The sequence below is a fragment of the Kryptolebias marmoratus genome, linkage group LG9 (assembly GCF_001649575.2).
Source record: "Kryptolebias marmoratus isolate JLee-2015 linkage group LG9, ASM164957v2, whole genome shotgun sequence".
In the NCBI taxonomy this organism is placed as follows: Eukaryota; Metazoa; Chordata; class Actinopteri; order Cyprinodontiformes; family Rivulidae; genus Kryptolebias; species Kryptolebias marmoratus.
Window position 1 is genome coordinate 825,918 of NC_051438.1, and position 8,629 is coordinate 834,546.

Consider the following 8,629-nt stretch of genomic DNA (forward strand, 5'->3'; position numbering starts at 1 on the left):
TGCCAAAGCATATGAACACAAACCAACAATAAAATATGAAATATTCTAAAACCAGAGACCTGCGGCTTGACAAGTGGATCACAGCAGCTGTGTCAGCCGGTGTAACACCGGGTCGATGTCGACTAACACCGCTGCTAGTTTTCTCTGCAACTTCGTTGTGAACTTTAAAGTCTTATCATCAGTCACAATAAATAATTAGTCTATGAATAAAAGACAACGTGAAAGCACAAAACATGAAAGATGAAAGAGATTTATTTAAAAAAAATAACAAAAAAACTCCATAAAAAAACGCTATATTAATTCTGGCATATTATTGGTATTGTTGCCCCGCCCAAAAGTGATACATTTGTAATACTTTTGCACGGCCTTTCTTTTTGTTCTTTTTGCAAGACTGTGCAGCATATTCAAAATGGCACAGAACAAGAAAAAATGCCATCAGTATTCAGTTGAATACCTTGATTTTGGCTTCATACCTTCTCCAACAAACGCACAACTTCCATTGTGTTTATTATGTGAACAAGTTTTTTCAAATGAGGCAATGAAACCTTCACGTCTTAAGGAGCATCTTACAAAGATCCACCCAGACAAAGTTAATAAGGAGCGTTCCTTCTTCCAGACCCTGAAAGAGCAGCACGGTAGGAGAACCATCAACAGTCTCTTTGCCAGGAAAAGCTGTCAAACTGATAGTGGCCTAGTGGCGTCTTACAACATCTCACTGCTAATAGCCAAATGTGGACAGCCATATAAAATTGGAGAGAAGTTGGTGATCCCTGCCATCAAAGAGGTCATCTCTACTGTGCTGGAGCGGGACCCCACACAGGTGCTGAAATCCATACGCTCAGCAACGACACCGTGGCAAGGAGGATTAATGAAATGGGTGCAGATACAGAGGAGCAGCTGTGTGCCATCTTAAGGGATTCTCCATTCACCCTTCAGCTGGACGAGACGACCACCTCTGACAACAATGCTCTGTTGATGGCCTACGTCCGTTTTAAGGCCTCCAGCAGTAAGGAGATGGCTGAGGAATTTTTTTTTCAAAATATCTAAAAACAGACACAAAGGGACAGACCATTTTTGATGGTCTTAACAGCTATTTACAGGAAAAGTCCATCCCAATCACAAATATCCTGGCATGCGCCACTGATGGTGCCCCCTCCATGGTTGGCAGGTACCGTGGCTTCACTGCTCTGCTGAAGGAGCAGGTTCCGAATATCCTGACAGTCCATTGTGTCCTGCACCGCCACAACCTTGTGGCCAAATGTAAAAGTCCAGCTCTCCACGAGTCTCTCACTGTCGCAGTCAAGGCAGTTAACAAAATAAAAGCCCATGCCCTGAATGACAGACTGTTCCGACAACTGTGCCAGGAAAATTATGCTATTTTTGAGCGTCTCCTTCTCCACACTGATGTCCGGTGGCTCTCAAAAGGAAACTGCCTTGCTCGTTTTTGTGCTCTGTTTGAGTCCATTGTGGAGTTTCTGGAGTCCTCTGATGCAGTTCTGGGGGAACAGGTGTCATCTAGCCGCTGCAACATCATGTACCTGGCAGACTTTTTTGATAAAATGAACGAAGACACATTAAAGCTGCAAGGAAATGGCGTTACGCTTGTACAGTGCAAAGCCGTCATCCACAGTCTCATCTCCAGGCACAGTCTCATCTCCAGGCTCGAGCTGTACAAGTAGAGCATAGGCAGAGGGCAGTTTGCCCATTTCCCGCAGTTGACAAAAGGTAATTATTACAATTAATAATGCTTCTTAAATTTCTATGAATTATTGCTTTTTAAAACACTACTACTACTACTACTAATAATAATAATAATAATAGTACAAGATTGTGTGCGTCTAAGATGCGCTGATACTAAATATCCCATCAATTGAATCCTCCTCGGTCAGAAGGAAGTTGGCACACTCGCAGGTTCAGATCAGGAGGTTTATTGTAGAACAGGAAGCGGGTCCATGGGAGGTGAGGTTACAGACGTTGATGAGGCAGAGGTAGAAGATTGGTTTTGTATTGGGTGTAGGGAGGTACTCTGTAGGTGCATGTGTATGCTGGTGTGTGTAGTTATCTAAAACAGAAGAAATGACAGGTGTACATTAATGCCACGCAGGTGAGACAGCTACACATAGATGTAGGATATAACATGGCATGAATTACCACAAAGGTCCAGTAGAGGGCATCATAACACCACACGTGTTATCAATTAAGCACAATAAACGTACTAATGACACAAACCCTGTCAGAAATATGAACTGAACGATAAATGTCCACAGTTACTACTACTTATTGGTAATATATCAGACAAACAATAATAGAGAATAAGCTGTTATACTCGCGGTGGCTGGAGAACATGTGAACCGTATTACCAACTCGGCTAATAACTGCCAGAAACACAAATGTTACACGGAAATTGTACTTACGTAATAAAAAACGCACACAGGTCTCATACACAGAGTTGAACAGAAAGTTGATAGCGGACGCTATCTGTAGGGGCTATTTACAGGCTGCCGAGCCACACTGAAGCACAAAGGACAACTTACTCAGCTACGTGCGAATTACAAAACTACAACTACTCGGTTGTGTTTTGCAGTAAAACACAACCGAGGCATTACGGGTAATGTAGTAGTAATCGGGCAGACTTAATAATAATAATAATAATAATAATAATAATAATAATAATAATAATAATAATAATAATAATAGACTTACTATTACAGGTGTCTGAAGAGGTTACCGATGACCGTCTGCAGATTTATGTGGAACACCTGAAAATGGTGAAGGCCGACCTCGAAATCCGCTTCAGGGACCTGCTGGACCTCGACGTTCCCGTCTGGGTGGTTCAGCCCTTTCAGGCGGATGTGGTTGACTGCGAGCTTGCCATCCAGGAGCATCTTGTTGATATCCAGTGCAACATTGAGGCCCAAGCTACATTTCGCACCTCTGGCTGGAGCAGCATGTGGGCCAAATATGCCTCACGTTATCCGGCTCTCTGGGAGAAAACTAAGCTGCTTCTTCTTGCTTTCCCGACGACTTATCTTGTGGAGCAGGGATTCAGCCAGGTGCTTCTGGTGCACTACGGCTGAAACTTACCTCTCTCCAGCCCGCATTAAAGAAACTGGCAGAGAAACACCAGGCGCAGGGATCCCACTAGTTTTTCTTGTTTAAATAAATTTTTTTTTTGAAAGTCAGCCTAATCATTCCGCTTGACCACTTCTTAGGTGTCAGATTGTTCTCCACTGGAACAATTCTTATGCTCACTGTTTGGCATTTCTGATTGCCTGTTGTTTAATTAACATGTGAATGTTAGATTGCTAGTTTCTGATTGGTTGCTGTTTGTTATAATTACTTTAAGTTTGAACAGAAAATTTTAGCTATTCTGATTGGCTGCTGTTATGTTGCTTTTTATTTGGAACAGCTGTAAATATAATTTTTATTCTCATGGCTTCTGTTTGTAATTCCGTGATGTGCTTTTTTAAAAAAGTTTTTTGATGATGAATACAGAAACAACAATAATAATCATAACAGCAACAAAAAACAGGTATAGTAGTAATCAGAGCAAGTAGCTTCTCTTTTGTTTAATTGGGGCGGAGGGGGGGGCGGTAAGAGGCCTCGACAATGGATAGGGGGGCGCTGGCCCAAAAAAGGTAGAGAAACACTGGTCTAGACCACCGGAACTGGGCAAAGGTTCGACTCAGTTCCTGCTGACGGAACGTGCCCTGGAGACGACATCTTCTGGTCACCTTCTCCCGCCATGGCCTAAATATTCCTGGCTGATACCGAGAGACAGCGGCCAGAAGGATCCTTCTGTTGGTAGGATAAACTCTCTGAACTGTTTGCTGGTTGGCTTCTGATGGTGCTCTGAGCTGATCTATAGAGTAAGTCTCTCTCAAGTGGTCAAATCCATTATAATAATCCTCATTTCCATTATGCAAGGTTAATTTCTCAAACCCTTTCTGCCTCAAAATTTTAACTTCTTTGATTTAATTAGATTTTCTGTTCAACGTTCATGCCATTACAACCCCTCAGTCAGTATCTTATTACCATACTCAAACACGCAATATTTTCATAACCTGCCAGAACTTGTGTCATATTTGTTTAATCAATAAAAGTCACATAAATAGTGTGAAAACTTATCTCAGTTGTGTGTGTGTTTTGATATGATTATGGTTTTATCCGAAGTGAAGAACTCATGATTTAGGGTAATACAATTTTGAGACTGAAAACTAAAAATTATAAATTTATGTAATTTTTCCCTCTTTTGAGAGGGTGGTGCCCTGAGGTATTATAATTTATGAATTATTAACAATTCAAATGTCTCCATGTCATAATAAAATGTACCCTTTCCCCTACAATACATTGACTTGTAGCTTGTGGGAAATCAGTAAAATTTAGAATACTATATTTAGAATAATATATAATATATTTAGAATAATATTTAGAATATTTACAATAAATAAAATTAATTTTATGTATTCACCCTTATTATTTATCAAATCTCAACACCTAAAGGCTAAATCTGTTCATTACAGGGAGCTTTCATCATACCAATTACCATTAAATAGAATATGTTTTCCTTTTTTAAGATTTTATTACAAAATTCAAATGAATCTAAATAAAATCAACAAACGATAAATCAACACAACAAAAATAAAATTACCACTGAGAATTTGAAATACAATTTTGAGTTTTAGCATCACGTAAATACTCTGAATTATCTGAACCTAATTTAAAGTTTTAAATCATTTTAAAACTGAGATTAATGACCTTGGAGATTTGAAGGATTACAAAGGTGATCATTTTGATTATAAATTTATCTAAAATGTGAATAATTTGAACATGATTAGGATATCAGTTCTGGGTTTTACACGCACAAGATTTTTGACAGTTTAGACTTTTTAAATGGGTTTTTTTTTACTTTGGATTTAGTTTAGAAGAATGTTAATAATTTAGTCTAATCGTCAGATCAGAAGTGAGTGTCAGGATTTGGGGGTTATTGATATTTTTCATGTTTAGGTTTGGGTTTGTTGTTTCTTGTATTTTCTTTGCACTTAGTCTTGTCTTTGTTCAATTTTTGATCGTTGTCTTTGTACTCCGGTCATTATTCACTTCTCAGTCAGTCACTTATTTTTCTGCCTCTCCCATCTCCACCTGCTCCTTGTTAGTTATCAGTCATCCATGCCCACTTCACCTAATTACCCTCTGTTTTTAAAACCAGTCATCTCCTCCATTTACTCGCTGATTCATTTGCCTATTTACCCTGCTGTATGTTTGCGCTCACATCTCCTGCCCATGTCTGTTCGGTCTTTGGATTTAGTTTGTTTTGTATTTAGTTTTCATTGTGCTGCCTCCTCAGCGTTTTGTCTTTTTTTCTTTTATTTTAAAATAAATTATTTTATTTTCTGAAGAAGAGTCTGCACACTGTATTCGCCTCCTTCTCCTGCCTGCAGTGCCTTCACTGCCTCCAGTGCCAGTCCTGCGGACCCTTCAGCCTCCAGTGCTAGTCCCGCGGACCCCTCCACCTTCTCGTGTCTCCATGGGGGTTGGTGACGATGACTCTCACTCTGCCTCCAAGAGGGTCGTGGATGACGATGTCACCCTTGACCCTCCAGGGTTCCAAGTTCCTGAGCCTACAGGGTTTTCAGACCCTCCGGGATGTCTGCCCCGGAGACCTTTGGGGTTTTTAGACTGTCTTACCTCTGTGTCTCCAAGGGGTCCACCAGGGCGCCTCTCACTCGCCTGCCTCGTTGAGGGTCCCGGAGGATGCCTCACTCTCATCTGCCTTGTCGAGGGTACTGGAAGGTGCCTAGCTCTCGTCTGCCTCTACGAGAGTCCTCGGGGACGCCTTGTTCTCGTCTGCCTCGTCGAGGTTCCTGGAGGACACCTCACTCTTGTCTGCTTTGCCTAGGGCGGTTCCCAGCCCATCCACCTGAACTCTTGCTCTGCCGTGGATGGTTTCCGGGCATTCTACCTGAACTTTGATTTCTGTTTTTGTATTGTTGAGTTTCCCTGGCTTTTGCCTGGTCAGTTTTTTGTTTGGTTTTGCTTGATGAGGCTCTGCTGAATTTCATCCTGAAGGACTGTCAGCCCCTCAGCATTGTGGAGAGTGAAGGGTTCAGGGAACTGGTTCAGGTCCTTCTATCAAGGTTACACAGAATTTCAATAATGGAACAGTATGGAGTAACAGACTCGGGAGGCAAAATATACAAAAAGTGATTTTTTTCTCAGCCAAGGTGATCATGGTTCTGAAAAGTTTCCTAAGTGAGGCGGAGCAAGGAGGGGAGGGCAAGGGTCCAGTGGCGTTGATACCAGTGTGTTCCAGAACAGAGCAGGTGAGTAGGTGTGACCAGAGGCAGACCGAGGCAGACAAGCAGCAGCAGCGTGGATCAGGTGAGTGATCAGGTTACTAACAGAACAGGCGAGGTCAGCTGACAGGTCTTCAGGTAGGTATCAGGATCTTCAGGGCATAGAAAGAACAACGGATAAGTACAACTCTAGTTAACAGGGTAACAGAGCAGCTGAGACAAGTACCGTAAGATGTGTGTTGCTCCAGCGAAGACCAGGTAGTCAGTGCTGCCTTAAACCCCCTCAGAACTTATCTGGGGAAGGAGCTGCAGCGGTGCCTAATTAGCAGCCAGCCAGGAAGGAAAACAGGAGAGCACTCACACACACACCAATTGCCACACCTTCAGCCCTCATATGTTTTGCCAACCAAAAAGGTTTGCGTGGAAATTATTTAAGTAGTAGTTGATATATCCAATTTATTTAATCTTAATTTTAAATATGTTGATTAGCTTTTGGTTTGACTTGGTGTAATTTTCAGACCATCAAACAAATGGTTGCCAAAAAGTACAAGGAGGAACAGGAATGAGTGAAAATGGAAGTACAGCAAGCTGTGGCAGTGAGTATAACATCTGACATGTGGACATCTGTGGACATGGAGGCTTACTTGGCTCTTACCTGTCACTACATTAATGAGAATTTGCAGTTGTGTACATCTGTGTTGGGAGTGCAATACTTTCCACAAAGTCACACTGCTGACAATTTGGCCCAAGTCAAAAAGGGCATGATGGAGGACTGGGCCATAACCAATAAAGTGTCTTCTGACGGACGCAGCACAAAACATTATTGCATACACTAGCCAGCTCGAATATGCACTGAATTTGCTTTGCACATAGTTTCAATTTATTAGATATAAAATCATGTGATCAGATCCCCACACTTAAATCAGACACAAAGCCAGGCTCATTGTCACATACTTCAGATCAAGCACTACAGCGAAGGAGAAGCTTGCTGAAGTGCAGCAACAGATGGGACAACCAACCCTGAAACTTATCAATGAGGTGCCAACACGCTAGAACAGCACATATGAAATGCTAGCAAGGCTACATGATGAGAGGAAACCAGTGTGAGACCAAACCCACTTTCCATTCCCTGATGGTGCAGTTCCAGAACTAATAACTATGCACAAGCTGCTGAGGAATGTTTTGCCTGTGCACAACTGTTGGGAGAGGGAAATGGCAGAGATGAGTATTCACAAACTTAACTTTCATGTTTTACCACTTTAATATGTTTTCATTTTATGCAATTATAGTTTAAACAGTGAATTAAATACTGAAAAGTTAAATCAATTTACCTTTTTACAGAAATAAGCCACACCCCAAGCAAAACTCCTGGACTCAAAAGAAACTGATTTGCAAACCCAAATGCTATGTTTAACAGTGTTGTCTTTCAATGACAAATATAAATAAAATATAAATGTAACAGTGGCTCATTTTTACACTTGGGTTAAACAAAATATGACAAGGGGGGCGAGGATAGAGGACCAGCATGAAGACAAACAAACTGACAAAAAACATCTGAGTGAAGAACCAAGTTCCCTCTTGTTTTATCAAAAGTGACAAGACATTAAATCACTGTCAGACATTCAGAACCTGACAAGTTCAGGAACTTGAGTGTATGCATAGACAGAGCTCATCTTTTCCTGTTCAGAAGAGGTTCTATTAGCAAGAACACTGGACTGTCTCCTGTAATGAAAAAAGTAAAAACATCTGATAAACCATTTGAATAATTTCTTATTTGATATTTGAACACATAAATCATCCCTGTTCATGTTTCAACACATTTCAAAGAATTTAATCTCTACATAAATCACTTTTTTAGTCCTAAATTGTAAGAAAGATGTTTCTACTGATAAGGTAAGAGTGTGTGTGGCCTTGGAAAACAACCTATCTAAAATAATAAAAGGTATTCAGTCATAACAGAATGACCTACTATACAGAATAGTTGAATAATGAATGTAGGTCAGAGGTCATAAAAGAAGGGATCCATTCATGCTACATAAGTTAAATCATGTATAGTCAAAGCTCTGTTCTAAGGTCTGAAGATTCTTGTAAAATTAGAAGGGGGAAATGCCAGTTAGTTGAGTTTGTGGCAACTTTTTTGTTTTGTTTTTTTCTTAAAGATATTGTCAAAAATCCTGTTTGGTTCTCATGAATTGAGGATCTTGGATCATCCTATCTGATTAGTGTCTCATTGCACCATTAAACTTCATAGACTGTGGGAGCTTGAGGCAGATAGAGGTATGATTAATAGCAAAGTTGATCATAAAGGGGCCTATATGTTAAGAAGAGGGTTT

The 8,629-nt window shown here is 40.7% G+C and overlaps 1 pseudogene; it reads left to right on the top strand.

The window, feature by feature from the left end:
- Positions 1-265: 265 nt before the first annotated feature.
- Positions 266-1,959, top strand: LOC119617311 (annotated as a pseudogene).
- Positions 1,960-8,629: the final 6,670 nt, after the last annotated feature.